Source organism: Heliangelus exortis, chromosome Z (genome assembly GCF_036169615.1).
Source record: "Heliangelus exortis chromosome Z, bHelExo1.hap1, whole genome shotgun sequence".
In the NCBI taxonomy this organism is placed as follows: domain Eukaryota; kingdom Metazoa; phylum Chordata; class Aves; order Apodiformes; family Trochilidae; genus Heliangelus; species Heliangelus exortis.
This window is the reverse complement of record NC_092454.1, coordinates 15,697,900-15,714,951: the sequence shown is the minus strand read 5'-3', so window position 1 is coordinate 15,714,951 and position 17,052 is coordinate 15,697,900. Positions and strand designations below refer to the sequence as shown.

General features: G+C 41.3%; 1 long non-coding RNA gene across 1 annotated transcript; it reads left to right on the top strand.

Moving 5' to 3' along the window:
- Positions 1-14,991: 14,991 nt before the first annotated feature.
- Positions 14,992-15,515, top strand: LOC139789702 (uncharacterized). Its single transcript, XR_011723230.1, has 2 exons — positions 14,992-15,098; positions 15,332-15,515. It is a non-coding gene; the product is annotated as an uncharacterized lncRNA (long non-coding RNA).
- The last annotated feature ends 1,537 nt before the right edge of the window (positions 15,516-17,052 follow it).

Below are 17,052 nucleotides of genomic sequence, written 5' to 3'. Positions count from 1 at the left end.
TAAATTGGGTCAGGAAAGAGGGAGAATCACATTTGTTCCCTGTGAAACTGGTGCATGTCTGCTGATTCTCGCGCCCCATGCTTTGATGTAATGTGCTGCATGTACTCCACACAGCCTTGTGTTAGCATAACCTTGCACTGTGGTTATGTTTGTTCTTGTCCCTGCATTTGTGACCGTAAACATGTTTTCAGACAAAGTGTAAGACCAGAACATTTGTGTATTTATTTATATTGGTATAAAAAAGCACTAACTTTTAATAGAAACAAAACTTGATTTAATGAGTTTGCATTGAATATTTGTTACTTTTTGCTAACCCCCTATGCATAGAATGCTATCTTTTAACAAATAGGGAGATGAGAATAGATGCTCAGAATGCATGTTGTTCTGAAAGGCAACTCAAGCTTTGTAAGATTCAGGAGAAGCAGAATAATTAGAAACAAAACATCACACTCAACCAGACCACTGATATGTTTGTGACTAACCCTTCCGTCCCTCCGCTGTTCTCATTTTTGTATTTTGTAATCAAAATGACAGACTGACTTCATTCAGAAAGTCATTTAGGTCCTAGGAAAAAAACCTCCACCCAAATCCTGGGGGAATATGGTCTTTGGCACTAAGCTTTGTCATCAGAATTCTTTTGGAAGGCACAATCAGGAAGAGGCTATGTGGACAACTGATATAAATGTCACATTTTCTACTTGGTTTGAGAGAATGACTAAGTTATGCAGCCAAGAACATTTATTTCTTAAACAATAAGGAGGCATGCAGCATTGTTTGTCTTTGTGCCGCTAAGAAACAAAGATCCCAATGTATTTATTTCCCTCTTGGGTATCTCAGCATCAGGGTTTGTCCTGAGGAGCCAACTGTGGGAAACATCTGCCGTTCTTTCTCTTCAGCACCTGCAGATCCTCTCAGCACACCACTCATGGTCCTCCACGGTCCTTATTTATTTTCAAAGATACAGATTGAGAAGGGTCTTCAGTTTCTCCTTTTGCTCACTATCTCAATGAATCAGGTCCTTTTTCTAAGCCTGCAGAAAACCTTGCTCTCATGAGACCCCACCTGGAGCAGAGTGTACACTTCTGAACCCCATAGCACATGAAGGACATGGAGCTGTTGGAGCAAGTCCAGTGGAGGACCACAAAGATAATCAGAGGACTGGAGCACCTCTCCTGTGAGGACAGGCTTGGAGAGCTGGGGTTGTTCACTCTGGAGAAGGCTCTGAGGAGATCTCACAGTGGCCTTGCAGTACCTGAAGGGCCTACAGGAAAGGTGGGGAGGGACTTTCTACAAGGCCATGTAGTGGTTGGTCAAGAGATAAAGGTTTTAAGCTGAAAGAGGGTAGATTTTTGTTAGATATTACGAAGAAATTATTGACTAAGGGTGCTGAGACACTGGCACAGGTTGCCCAGGGAAGCTGTGGATGCCCCAGCCCTGGAAGTGTTCAAGGCCAGGTTGGATGGGGCTTTGAGCAACCAGCTCTAGTGTCAGGGGGGTTGGAACTAGATGATCTTAAAGGTCTCTTCCAACCAAAACCATTCTATCAATCTATAGTAGTATGCCAACTTTAAATGCCACATAGGAGATATGGAAAGGTTCCTAATTTGGGTAATTCAAATGATGGGAACACACCATTGGAAGCCAAGCTTTCCAGTTCACCAGCACTAATGCATTTCTTGGCAATCTTGAAGAAAGTTCTTAAGGTGAATCCTGGGAGTGACTTCCCAGCATGTTTCAATCTCTGCAACATGATGCTAATACAGCTTTCAGGCAAATGGTACTCCTCAATACTTTAATAATGGATTTTTGAATGCTTGCTTCATTTTTAAGCATGCAGCATTTTCAAGTCTATCTTCCCTGCAGTGTCCATTTCTTGCCTTCACAGAAGAGTGGAGTCACAGAACTTTATCAGTTTCAATTTTCCTCTTAGTTCTCACTTCAGAGATTATCACTTCTCTTTTGAATAGCAGTCAGTCTCTTGTTTCTGTTAGCATCCCTTGTCTGAGGGCAAGGACTGGGTTAAAGAAGAACAGTTTACTCTTAACTCTGCTTGAGTAACTGGAGAAAGGTATCTATAACTGGAGGCATTATATTACAGTGCATATTAAATTGGAAGAAGTTATAATCATCAAATTCTGCTCAAATAATTAAAGACTCAGACTAAAAAAAGCTTCCAGTTTGTACCTTCCCAGGAGTCCTACATTCATAAATAAAAGGTAAAACTTAACAAGGATTAAAACAAGGATTTGCTTTGTTTCTCAGGATAGAAGAACAATTACCTTCTCACTTGCAACATTCTGCCTACAGGTTTGCACTTTCATTTGAGCTTTGACTGCAATCCAAGCCAATATGTAAATAAAACTCTTCACACTGCTTTAGCTGTACTTGTAATGAAAGCCCCTGTCAAGTATGTCAGTGCAATTCTTGGAAAAGAATGTCTGGCTAACTTTTTCTTCCTTCATTTGATGGATGATGGCCTGCACATTCATGTGGAGCTGTAAGCACAATATTTGATATTATTCCCTGCCCTTATTTTAACTTTTAATTTCTCAATGTCATAAAGTTATTCCCTCTATTTACCTTTTGTTCTGCTTTAATAGGTTTAGCAGTTTTAATTGATATAAATTAACCTCCATAAAGTGGAAATTTTGTTCTGAATCTGACATAATCATCATTTCCCACTGCACTTTCCCACTGAAATAAGCAAAGGTTTACCTTATTTTGGACCCATAAATGACACTGTGAACTCTGAGGGGACATAAGATGTAAAACCTGAGCTCAAGCTGAGTAACATGACCACAGAAGTAAATTTCACTCAGGTTGCTGTAGCTTGTTGCCACCTGCAGAGAAATTAATACCTGCAGATACCCATATTTAGTTTGCATTTTCCCAAATTGTAAGTGTGTGTAAGTGTGTGTCTGAGCAGCCACCTGGGAACACTTTGGACTTGCCACTGCAGGAACCAGTCTTACAAAATGTGGAGTACTTTGGTTCTTCCCTCCACCCTGATCAGTGCTACAGCTCCCCACACTCCATACTGGGGAGAGACTTCTATAATCTATACCAGGTCTTTACAAGGGTATCTGGAGATCCCATATGAGCATCTGTCAAAACAAACTGGTTATTTACCTCCAAGGATACAAAGCACTCTGTTCTGCAGTGCTAAGCAGACAGTGGAATACATCGAATTAATACTGACTGAAGCTGCTTCTTTAATGTTTTAGTTCAGTAACTTCTGTCTTGCTGTATTTATATTAATCCAGATCCTACTTTGAAGGGCATTAATGCTACTAACAGTCTTGCCCTTATCTAAGTTTGTGTTGATACAGGTGTTGTGAGTTGTCTTAGCTTTGCCCATGGTGGTTTAGATTTTATGACACAGATTTTTAAAATGTAATAAATGGTGTCAATGAATCAACTTATTGATTTCAACATAAATTACTGCCCTGAAATCATACTTTAAGCAGCACACATCATTATCTACTAGTCTTCTCTTACCAGCAGACTTTCATTCCAAAGTGTAGTAGTCCACAGTTGCCCCATTCTCTTATCCTGATAGATAACAGTGTCAGGCAGAAACCAAGAGCCATGAAGTAAAACTGTCATATCTGGAAAGTGTGATAGCATTATATTAATTTATTATTAGATAGAATTGCAAAACTGTTGTTGGGGTAGTGTAAGTGTAGATTAAAGTCCCTGAGGTTAGTGATTTCTTCTCTCTTGTGTTCTGGAAATTTAGGAATAGTGAAAGTGGTTATAGTGAGACAGAGCAAAAGTAAGCTTGAATTGGGCACCCAGACTTCCCAGACTGATTTTTCTAGTTCAGCCCTGGAAAAGGTCAAAGCAGACATCCCACACTGCAGTGGGGAAGTGCTGCGAAGTCTGGCAGCTCTTTGCTCCCCATACAGCCATCATGTTAAATTCAAGCAGAGACACATAGTAATTTTCTGGTGTTTTAGGAGATTTGAACCAGTGACATATGCAAAGTGTGGCAGGAAATCTGAGGAGCTATTTTCCCTGGAGACAGTTTTCCCCATCACCTGCATGAGTCAGAAAAAGACATTCCAATGTCAGTCACAGAAGCATTACAGAAATTATCAGCCGCTAAATATGCATTTTTTTTTTTTCCCTACTGAAAGCCACATGTATGTTCAGATGGTGTTCCTCTCATATCATAGGAAATTATTGAAATGAGCTGCAGAAACAAGACTCAGGAAAAAAATCGAGGGAGATACACCGGCTGCACCTTCTTTCCAGCTGTCTTTCACCAGAAACATTGCAGAGTCTATCATGAACAACACAACACTGCATTAGCAATGGGCAAAGAGGAAGGTGTACTAAATAACACGGCCCTGGCTTGGAGTCTCTGTAAGTTGAAAACACACAGGTCAAACACAAAGCCAGTTCAAGGATAGGGTCTTCTTGAGGCTGTGTCTGTTTACACTACAGCAGGTTTGGTCCAAGGTGATACCTTGGAGCAGAGGGGATTTTTTTCTTCTGCCTGAGCCCTGCAAACAATTATTTCTAAAGTTTTTCTACCCTTGGCATTTCATTTCATCAGTGAGGAAGGCAGGAAGGAGAACCCAGCTGTGAGGCAGCCCCATCTTGGGGTACTGTGTGAAACATAGCTTGTTTTCCCACCTGGCAAAACGCATCTACAGGTGAGAAGACAAATCCTGTTGAAGTCTACAGTGCCACACAGGACAGAGCTGACACCAAGCTGCTGCTCAGGGTGGGGCTTTGAGTCACGTTCGTCCCAGCAGCTGGGAAGCAGAGTCGGGCGTTAGTTCCTGCAGCTTGCTGTCTGCTCTGTGGCTGGGCTCCTGGAGCTCCTGGGTGGAATGGATGTGAACTTGGTGACTGTTTTGGCTGTTCTAGCAGTCACGGTTAGCCGGACATCTGAAAGTAAGTAAAAATTGTACTTAATGTATTTCTATACTTTGATCTCCTGAAAGTAAAAGAAATACTGACCCGTAGTGCCTACTCGGAGTTGTGTCTGCTGCAGCCTTTGCGCCTCTGTTTGGAACCACAGATGATAGCATAAAGGTGCTGTAGAACAAAGATTAAGAAAACAAAACCTGGGTGTCTTAAACTGCATAGAACAATTGGCATTTGTTTCAGTGCAGTTACGGCTTCACCTGAGAATTTTCTCAATGTTTCCTCAACAGATGTAGGGACTCGGACTCCGTGATTCCGGAAAATGGCTTAAGCAAGGAAAAGCCAAGGTTGTTGTTTTTCATGGCAAACATAATCAAAAATATCATAGCTGAGAGGTTTTACCTTCTGACAGCATAATATCTTTAAAGTAGTGGTTTTCTGAGGGAACACTTAATAAAATTTCACTAGATACTCTCTAGATCATCTGCAACTTTGTCTTTTCCAAGCTTCTCAAGGAGGAATATGTTTAGAAAATCACTTGGTCTTTTTTCTTTAAAGTCAAATTGCCGTGGATGGCAAATATTTCAGAACAATTTTTCTGACAAAATTCACTTAACTGATTTCTCTCAGCAGAAAAGAGGTTTTGCGTGCAGCTTTGCAAGCAGCTCTGTGTTGAGTGCAGCCCATCTTGAGGATTCAGGAGATCCAATAACACTTGCTTTTGTCTCCTTTCTTATTCATAAACATTTTTAAAAGTTCAAAACAGATTATCCAGTGCTCTTCCTGAATTCTCAGGGGTTTTTTGTAATTTTCTGCTGTTAAACAGGCTGTGCTCATGGAGAAGATAAACTCTGAAGTACTTCAGCTTTTGAGTTGTTCCTTTCTTAAGCTTCAGTGGGAGTAGGAGTTGTGCAGATCCTTGAGGATTTAGACAACATGTGAACAAAATCTGCCTTAAAAATTTATCCTGTTAAAATGGCCTGTGCACCTGCTGGCATGGGAAGGTTCAGCAAGTGTTCTTCTATTATAATTATGATCTGGCCAGTCAGCAAGGGCTTGCACAACAGGACTGGCACGAACATGCAGCAGGTCAAAGAAAAGGTTCTCTTAGAACATGTTCTCTTCTACTGAATCATATGGCACAAAGAAGATAGCTTTACCACCTAACTTTCCTCATGCAAACCCTCCATGCTTATAAACTATTCTCAAATGCTAGAACCGCAACTGAAATGGGCAAAACTGAATGTGGCTGTCTGGGTACAACCACACCCCATCCTGATCTGAACTCAATTTAGTTCAGTTAACTAAATTTAGACAGATCCTTAGGCTGTCCATTATGCATCCATTTGATTCAGGACCACAAGTACTATTTGCATGTACGTGCAAATTTGCAGAATTTTCCTTTCCTTGCAGATGTGAATTCGTAGCTGTTGACAGAGGCCAAGAAAGCCACCTGGTGGTCAAAATTACAGCCAGCCACAGGCAGGAAAGCAGCCCGACCGGGCAGTGCCAGAAAAGGAGATCAACAATATTTTGTAGAGTATGAGAGGGATTTCCTTTTTTCCCCGTAATATAATTCAAACATTTTTTTGCAATTTTACTTAAAAAAAAAACCCAACCCTGGTAATCTTCCATCATCTCATCTTGGTGCCAGGGATTTACAGAGTGCCAGCTGCTGTCACAGCTGCAGTGAAGTGGGCAGTTAGGCATGACAGAGCATGCAGCAGGCTGGACAAGGGAATGTGCTTCAGTGGTGGCTGGTTTGAATTTCAGTTTGAAAAGACAGAAGTTCTCCTTCGGAATCCCCTATGTGTATTCTCATCTTGAAGATATGAAAAGATAAATATGGTCATTCCTGTGCAGTGAAAGTATTCCAAACAATAATTGCATGCTACAGGGAAGGAGTAGCCCCGAAATAAGACGGTCCAAAGTCAGCTTTCCAGCCTTGAAAATGTCAGAACACAAAAAGAATCACTGCATAACTTGATTTCTATTTATTCTTGGCCATGAAATAATATCTTTCATATATTTAAATATTATATTTTATACTTTATTTGTGATTGTTTCCAGCACTTCAGCAGGTATAGCTTACAATAACTTCTGCCTTTTGTTTGTCTCTGTCTCAGAATTATGCTGTAGTAGGTGCATTAGAGCATTTTTCAGCATTTAAGTTCACCTCTCATCTCCATCTTTAAGCATATTTTACAGAGTAGAGCTCTGCTATGCTACAGCTATGTACAGATCTGTCACATTTGCCAAGCATTCTCACATCCCTCTTTGTTCACCTGCCAACAGGAACAGAGCCTTCCACATAACAAAATAGTTTCTGACTTGCTTTAGGTTAAACTGAAAAGACCTTCGGGGCACTGAACTGTTAAAATAGCCTCAGGTATGTTCCAGGTGAATGGAACATTTTCCAGAAGCTTGAGGAACGAATGAGTGCAGGATGAGGTGCCTCACAATAGTTAATTAAAAGTGTAGGTGATGTGATAGTTTCCTTCCAAGGACAGAGCCTGGATTCTCTGTTCATATGCCAACAACACCAGATTAAAAACTGAAATAGCTGTATTGTGACCAGAGCATATAAGCTCCTACCTTGCTCTGATTAAGCAAGATGTTAATCCAACTAATCAATGCAAGACAGGGGTGGGGGGGAAGTCCAGATGTACAAAGCCTACTTTTTAACCACAAAAGAATTACATTAGGAAACACTAATGCCTCCTGTTAATAGTCCCAGCTGTGTCAAAGCTGTGCAATTGTTGCAGAACTGCATCAGTTCATGGTGAACTTGAGGCACATTAGCAGCAGGTCTCACATTTCAGCATAGATAGAGGAAGTGCCTCAGGTTTGTGGATCTCTCTGTGCAAGAGATGCTCTCCCTCATACATTATAGAGCCCATTCTGCTTAATCAGCACCATGCATCTCTGCTGGGCTCCCTTAGTTCATGTTAGTGCAAGAACTATTTTTCTGGGGTTTTTTGGTTACATGGAAGAACACCTACAGCATTCCCTTCCACCCAGCAGTTCATGGGTCACATTGAGTTCATGCAGGTCAACTAAGGGCTCTCCCAGCAGTGCTGACAGGCTTCTCTGTGTGGCCAGCACCATTGAGGAGGGACCATCACAGGCCTGATCAAAACATTTGCTGGAGTGAAACCTGCCAGGAAAAGAGCTGCACAAGGGCTGCCTAAGGCAGCCGGGTTGTGTCTGAAGCATCGGGAAATGGAGGCAGAGACTAAAAATGCCTTTCCCAGCTGTTCCTATCATGTTTAGTCAAAAGAGGCCAAAAGTAAATGAAGCAGAGTTAAGACAAGCATGGGGGTGGGCAAGACAATAGCTCCCAAGAGCAGCTCCTGTGCAGCTTCATCTCCTTTTTCTCCATCTTCCCCTCCTCCTCCATGAGGCAAAGAGCTGCCCTGCCATGTTAAAATTTTGACAGAAGAGCCTGGCTGAAGGAGTGTCTGCTGTGTCCCACCTGCCTAAAAACTGCAACCAGAGAGCAGAACAACAGCCACTGACTACTCCCACTTTATTCTGTAGGATGACTCTGCATCAAGCACTAAATTTTCCCTAAATGGGTAGACAAATCTAAGAATATCAGCTTAAAACTGAAGAAGGAGGGAAATGTTCTTTGTTGCTCCAGAAGCTGTGCAGGCAACAATAATTGGTTTTAATATTTCTTTCCCAGAACCCTAGGTGATATGGCCCACCTCAGCTTTTTCACATGTGGCTCTCAAGATTGAAAATTATGATGAAAAAGGAAAGCAGAAAGAATAAGAACAGTTTCTGTGGATGTGTTTGGCCAGGTTGCTGACAGGAGATGGGAAAAGAAACTTTGAGCAGTGATCAACATAGGTTTAAAGACAGATATAAGGAACAATACACATGGAGGTCATGCTCCATCAGAGCCATTGTTGTTGCTGTGCTTCATACTCCACCAGCATCACATCGGTTCAATTCACTGTGTCTCACAGGCTTTGGGGATCTTTTCCACTTGGGAGCAACATTTTACTAAGAGAGCTTCTAACAGGACTAGCTAAATGCTGGTGAAAACAATAATCTCTAGTTGCCAGCTGCTTTTGACCCTTTCAGCCCTAAGAAATTGACTGACCATGGTGCCAACAAGATTTGACAGGGTCCCAAGGAAACAAGCTACTATAGAAAGTTTAAATAAAGTTCTTGTGCTACATTCCTTGAACAACAAGGAAATATTCAGAAAATAATAATTGAGAATTTCAGGGATTTCCTTTTTTCTTATTTTTTTTAAGGGAAAAAACCAAGTGTTTTTTTTTCAAACAACTTATTCTCACTAGAAGGGCCTCTCCACTTCTTTTGAAATTGATAAAGATATACATAGCATGTTAAATGAATCCAGTGTATTGAAAAGATCAGAACTATTATATTCCACGAGCCACATGCATCAGAAAAGAAGAGATCCTTTTTAGGCATCCTTGAGAGAAACGATGGGGTGAATGAAGGTATTTATCTTTCCTACCCTCTGCAAGGGCACTTAACTTCCTCAGATTACTTCTCTGCAACACTGAAGTATTTAGAGGCCACCCAAAAAATATGGAACAAAGCCTTTGAAAAGCAATACGTCTTTCCCTGGTGAGAGCTCCCAGGGAAAGACAGATAATGCTCTCTGCTGAAATAACAGGAGACCCAGTGCACCTGCCTCAAGACCCATCACTAAGCTTTCCAGTCCCTCAAGCAGCTCCTTCAGCCTTCTTGTTAAGGAGGCTCAGTGTCCTCCTCATACAACAGGTATGAGTAATGTTTGGGTAAGCAGCTTTGTACTGCAGGTTGTGCCATTAAGCCACAGAGACAAATGAAATGGGCAGAACTGAAAAAATCTCTTTGATAAATAGCATACGAAAGGCCATGCCAACTTCCTTGTGGAAAGCTACAGGTCTTCCCTTTTAACCACTGTTTAGAACCATGTTTACTAACTGCTGAAACCTCAAAAAAATTTACGGTACTGGGTTGTGCTGAAATCATTAGCTTTGCTTTTTACCTCCTGGTTCCTTCCCACTTGCAGGAGCAGAGTGTAGTTACAGCAACAGTGCACTGGGCAGGCAACAGAGCTGCAGGACAGCTCAGTGTTCCAGGAGAGCAGTGTCCCCTCTCCTGGGACTCTGGGGAAGTACAGAAATTCCTTGGCTCACTGTCCTGGTCATTCTTTACACTCAAGAAAAAGAAATAAAAACACTTTTTAAATTGACACCCATTAAAAAAGCTACCATTTATCATGACTGCCTCTGAGAACACAAGGCTGCTGATGATATTTTCATGTTGTCTGTCAAAAAAACTCTGATGTCATGTATTCATCTGTGATTCAAAGACAAATAATTTTTATTTTCCATATTTCTATTTCGCATATTTCCATGTGCACAGAACAACAGCAACAAAAATATTACTTAGAAGTGACAACTTACTTTTTGTCAAAAGAACAATGGAGAGCAGAATTCCTCAAGGCAAACACCCATATACTGCTGTGAAAAGTATTACATCCTCTCCAGGCACACACCTCAAATAAAATGTTCCTAGTAGGAACATTCTCTGTAGGAAATGTGTTTTCTTCTTTTGCAAGAACATAAGCACCCCTTCATTCACTTTTTATACAAAATTTCAATCTGATTTCTGTTGGTGTGCTCACCAGCCTCACCTGATGTCTGTTGCACGTTCTCGTGTTGAGAGGCAGAGCTTTTTGTACAGCTGCATGAATCACATCTCAGTGGCTTAATGCTTCGATTCAAAGACTGACTGAGCATCAGGTAATTGAATTAATGCTAAAAATTGCTGCTGTAGTTATGTAAGTGGTGCCTAAAGGTGAATTACGAATAAGATTCGAGAAGATGCAATTCCTGTTGGCTCAGTTCCTTGTGAAAGGGCAGCCTGTCACGAGTGGCCAGTGAGATGCTTATAAGCCTACCTGGATTCATCACAAATTCATAAAAACTACATCAATAGTTAACATTAATACAATAACTTTTTAATTCTCAGTTACAGATTGTAAAACTAACGTAGTGCTATGGAGTGCACCATCTTCCACCATAAAGTATAGCACAAATGGTTCAGGTCTAAGGATCAAATCAAGTGATGTTTCTGTGGACATAAAGTAGGACAAGGGCAAGAGATGTTAGCCAGGAACTGGAGAAACCAGGTGAGGAAGAGTCCAGGAGAGATCTGGCTTCCCCTAAGACCTTTTCCAGTAACATCCAGCCATTTCACAGGATGCTGGCAGTGCAGGCCATGCCAAGTATTTTAATTTACTAGACCTCAAAAAAGAACAGGCCTAGACCACTCCAAAAAGCACAGCCAGCAACCTCAGAGAAAGTTCAAGTTATAATTATCCCTCCTTGATTTTTTAAATCCTATATAGTCCTTCTGCCAGGAGCTGATGGGCAAGGAAAAAAGGTTCATACTGTTGTGTCACCAACACTGTTTTGAGCCCTCAGAAAAAACTAAACTTAGTGGCACTCAGTGAGATGTAAACATCAATTAATTGGCATGACAAGGAGTATGCTGTTGAAGAGAGAAAAGCAAAGGCCAACAGGGAAATAATACAGGAAACATTCAACGTTTAATGAATCCTTCTGCACCATATGATTATTTATAGTCCACATCTCTGGGCTGCTGGGGAGGAATCTGCTAGGGCAGTCACTCTATCACCCTCCCTACTGACTGAGACATCTCAGGGCTCTGCCACCAGCCCCGAGGCACGAAAGCCCCTGCAGGCTGCAGCAGGCAGTGTGAGCAATCCTCAGCAACTCCAGACACTGCTACAGCTCTGCCAGCATTTCTCACTGCAGCACCTGGCAAGCACTCCTGTAAGGAACAGAGTTCACGATCTTCTCACTTACAGGAAACTTCTAAAACAGATTTCTCATCTCCTGCTTCCAGGAACTAAAATGGACTCCCCTGCTCCTTTTTTTCTTGCTCTGTGGCTCTGTGTTCCAAGACTCAATTTTCCAGTGCTTAAGGAAAGACATGATTTAAAGGCTTTGAAAAAAAAATCAAAACAAAGAGGAAAAAAGACTGTCTCCCCACTCCTCCCAGATTAGTTCCTAGACAGGGACACAGGGGTCCTTGTTCACTTTGAAGCACAGGTTTGATCCTGAGACCCTCACATCCTAGATAAATTCCTGAGCCACATAGTTTGCTTGACCTTTATCTGATGGAGGGAATGACTTTTAAAAAATCCATTTCTGTGCTAAAGCAGAAGAAAATCAAACACCAAAATACTAGTATTTGTCATCAAAAAAATCTAGAGTTATGCTCTGCTTAAAAAAGTTCAGTGACTTTTTATTTTCAAGGTGGTATAAGCAAGCAGGAAGCAATCTGCAGATCAGTCCCCAGAGGAAGGAATCCTTGGGGCATAAAAGCCAGATACAGCATCAATAATTTCAGAAGCAAAGGATAATGGGCCTGATTCAACCTCACAAGACAGGGCTTCTAAATTATACTCCTGACACTCCCTCTGACTTTAATGTCGGTGGTCTCTTCCACAAATAAAACAATATTATTTTTCTAATTATTTTTATTTTATTGTAACAAGTTGTTACAATGGACACAAGGAGAGGTGGAGAAAACTGGTTTTAAACAACAAAACACTTATCTGTCTTGTGGGAGAATCTGAGAGGATGATATCTCATCCCCAAAGCTGCCAAAGTAACTAACCCTTGACACCTTTCTGCCCTTCTCTTGCCCTTCATGGAGTGGGGATTGAACAGGAGGAGGCAGAAGTCTGTGTCCAAGCACAGGGCTAGGACCTCCATGGGATTGAGGAGACATAGTGGGATGGCTGACATGACTGATGTACTGCAATGGAGGGATATGGGCTTTTAGGAAAAACAGGGGGGGGGTGAGAAGAGGGAGTTGCCCTTTACAGAAGAAAGAAGCAAGAATGCATGGAGCTCTGCTTGGAGAAGGATGATAAACCAGCTGAGGGCTTATCGATCAGGATTAGTGGTCAGACCAACATGTCTGGCATTGTAGTGTGTGTTTACTATAGCCATCCTAACAAAGAAGAAGTAGATGAGGCCTTCTTCAAACACCTGGAGCAGTCCTGGTGTTCACTGGCCCTGGTCCTCATGGGGGACTTTAACCATCTTGATATAATACAGCAGTACTTAAGCAATCTACAAGATTTCTCAAGTGCATTGATGACATTTTACAGCACAAATAATCAAGGAACCAACAAGGAAAAGCACTGGGCTGGACCACATATTTGCAAACAAGGAAGAACTTGTCAGGGACATGAAAGTCAGAAGCGGTGCTGGCTGCAGGGTCCAAAAGATGGTTGAGTTCTGGATCCTAGGAGAAGGGAGCAGGGCAAAAAGCAATATTGCAGTCCTGGATTTCAGGAGAGCAGATCTACAACCTTGGAAGAATCCATGGAAGGTGACCTTCAAGAGAAGAGGGATCAAAGAGAGCTGGCTGATGTGGAAGGGTCACCTTCAAGTTCTAGAAAGGTCTGTCCTAATAAAAAGAAAATGGAGTATGGCAGGAGCTTTGTGGCAGGAGGCCTGCATGGATGATCTCAGAGCTCCTGCCTGAATTCAAACATTAAAAAAAAATGTGGAATGGATGGCTGGAAGCAGGGGCAGGTGACCCAGGTGGAATATAGAGTTGCTGTTTGATACTGGAGTAAACCTCACCTCAGTCATAGGGAAAGTGGAAAATCCTCCTGGAAAGCATTTCCAAAGATCTGAAGGACCATATGGTGATCAGGAATAGTCAGCATGGATTTATGAAGGCAAAATCATGCTTCACCAGCCTGATAGTCTTCTACAGTGAGGTGACTATGTTACTGGTCAAGAGAAGACCACAGAGTTGTTTACTTTTACTTCAGTAAAGACTTTGATACTGTCTCCCTTAACATTATCATAGACAAGCTGACAAAGTACAGGTTAGATGAGTGAATAGTGTGGTGGACTGAAAGTAGGCCAAACAATCAAGTCCAGAGGGTTGTGATCAGTGGCACAAAGTCCAAATTGAAACAAGTCACCAGGGCTGTAACCTCAGGGATCAACATAGGGCAAATACTGTACAACATCTTCACTAATGACCTGGACAATGGGACAGAATGGCACCTCAGAAAGTTTGCAGATGATAAAAAGCTGGGAGCAGTGGCTGATGCCCCACATGGTTTTCTTGCCTTACAGGTAGACCTCAATATGCTGTAGAAATTAGCACAGAGGAATCTCATGAAGCTCAGATGAAAGAAATGCAAAGTCCCAAATTTGTGGAGGAATAATACCAGACAGCAGTACATGGTGGAGTCCTGTAGGAAAGGGAAGAAGAAATCTGTTTTATTCATCTACTTGGTTCACAGGTCCTTTGGGGCCTGATAATGACTCCCTGGGTCATGGAGAATGGCTGCTTGCCCCATAAAATTGCATCAGTTATGCTAACCACAAAAGCAGGGGCAGAAGCAGGGAGCACAGGTCACAGGGTCAAGGGGGGGTGATCCTTTCCCATTACTCAGCACTTAGGAGGCCAACTCTAGAGTGCTGGGTCCAGTTCTGGGCCTCCCAGTACAAGAGAGACGTGGACTTACAAGAGAGAGTCCAGCAAAGCCCCACAAAGATGACGAAGGTATTGGAGTATCTTGCACATGAGGAAAGGCTGAAAGAGCTGGGACTATTTAGCCTAAAGAAGACAAGGCTCAGGGGAGCCTTCCCATCATGGTGTTGTAATTGTCATTCCCACACCTGTTGGGAATGAAAGAAGAAGAGAGCCAGGCTCTTCACAACAGTGCCCATCGACAGGACAAAAGGCCATGGGCAAAAATTAAAACACATGAAATTCAAACTGGACATGGGAAAATGCTTTTCTTTCGCTGTGAGGGTGACTGAAGACTGGAGCAGGCTGCCTCAATATCTTGTGGAGTATCCCTCCTCAGAGATATTCAAAAGGACATGGTCCTGGGCAAGTGGCTTCAGGTGACCCTGTTTGAGTACATTTCTTTGATAGGGTGACCTCCAGAGGTCATTTCCGACCTCAATCATTCTGTGATTCTGTGAAGTCAAGCTATGACTTGTCCGTTTCATACCAGTGTTGTTTCTAACATTGTTATTAATCTTTCTAGCTTTGTTTCCTGGAGCCTTTAGCTGTTGCATGAAAATTTCAGATGAAATTCCCAAAGCATTGCTCCGAAGAGTGGAGAGGTTTGAGATCCAGAGAGCGGATGGCCTGTGTCACCTGGAAGCTGTAATGTAAGAGATGTTTTGGGTCCTTCACTGTGTAAGGAATACTGTCAGCTTAAAACGATTTAAACAGGACCTGAGAATGACACCACAAATTCCATCAAAAACAAGATTGTGTGATTTAAGAACTCTCCTTCCTTGTGCGATGTAAACTTCTGATTGCTAGAACTGAATTTCTGTCTCAGAAATAATATTGATTGTTATTCACCCTCAGCTAACTTGGATACTTGCTTTATTTTCAGAACTGAAGAACTCATCCATCTTAAGACTTCTCTGGTATTTTCCAACTACTGATCTTCTACCAACCTTGCCTAAAATCACTATATACTTTTGTACAGAAACTACTTCTTTTTTTTTTTTTTTTTTTTTTTTTTTGACCGGTACAATATCACACTTTTTGGGTTAAATGGATAAATTTGAAATAAATCCTGGGCATTTTTTATTTCTAAATATTTGCATGATAATCATGATGGTAAGAGTAATAAAGTTGTCTACCTATTTATTGGGCATAGAAATGTACTGTTTTGCAAGGTGGTTTTCAAACCCACTGAGGTTGTAAAGATTTTATTCAGATTTCAGAAGACCTTAGATCTTAATGTTAATATATTTGAAAACAAATAGTGAATAAACAAAATGAATAAACAAAGTGTAAATAAAAGTGAATAAAACAAAGTGAATAAACAAAGTATAAAATATAATTTAGATTAACCAATTTTAACTTTGTGGTCTTCATAGATGTGGTATAATAATTTTTAAAAGCTAGGGGTTTTACATTTATTTTTATGAAACTGACAACCAATTTTTGCTCTGGCAGTCTCTACATAGAAAGCAAGAAGTTTTGTGTGAGTCCATGGATTAGAAAACTTAAAAAATGGATGAAGAGGAATAAGCACAAGACTCAGAGAAAAAAACCTCATGGTAAAAAGCAGAGAAGAGCCAAAAAAATTAAACAGAAACAAAGAAAACAGTAACATGATGAAGAAAGCCCCATGATGAAGATACCTGTGACATATGGAACGGTGAATGAAGATACCAGACTTCATCAATAACAGATGATTGTAGCATTAAAATGACTTTTCAAATATCTATATGCTAGAGAAAGCAGTGGCAGAAAACATAACCTGTATACAGGGATGATGCTGGTCAGCCTACCAGCCGAAGGACAAACTGTTCCTGACAATGCCTTGTAGCAAATGCTCTGCCTTACCTGCTAGTTCTATTAGACTCAAATCTTCCTTAATCCCACCCTGATTTCATGGTTACCTCCCCTGTTATTTCTGTTTCAACAAGCCAGTATGCAGCTCCTCATTGGGCCATTTCTCCAGTCCCTTCATCCCTATTCTTTCCTGTTTGCAATCACTTTTTTGCTGCTGCCTATTTTGTTTCTGATATCCAAGTTTTGAGTATATGGGGATTTTTCTTATATTATTCTACAGATATCTTTCCAGATCCTAGTGCAGTTTAAGCTGGCCACACCCATACATCTTTTACCTGTTCCAAACACTCTCTGCTCCCAGCTGTTATTATCACAAAATATAATTTCATTGATAATATTAGAGGCTGTTCATTGTGCTCCTAAGTGTGGCAGGCAAAGCTATGCAATAAAAAAAAATTTGTATTGCTTTTGTTAGTCCAATTCCCCTTTAAAATCCTTCAGCTGGGTCCTTCCTACTCTCTGCTGAATTTCTCATAATTAGCATTGAGGACTGAATGTGTCCCTCAAGGCCTTTCTTTTCAGACAAGTAATGGTGCCACAGCTTCCCTCCCTCTGCATGGCACCACTTCCTCCTGAGTGGCACAGCCTCCAACTCGCTCCCTTCTTCTGAGAATCTTCAAACTAAAGAGGGAAAATAGAGGTATTAAAAGGAGTAAGAGCCATAGAATGCAAACTTAAAACATTTACCTAGTGAGCCAAAAATACTTAATGTAGCAGCATAATTCTGTTCTTCCTCCTCTTCCTGTG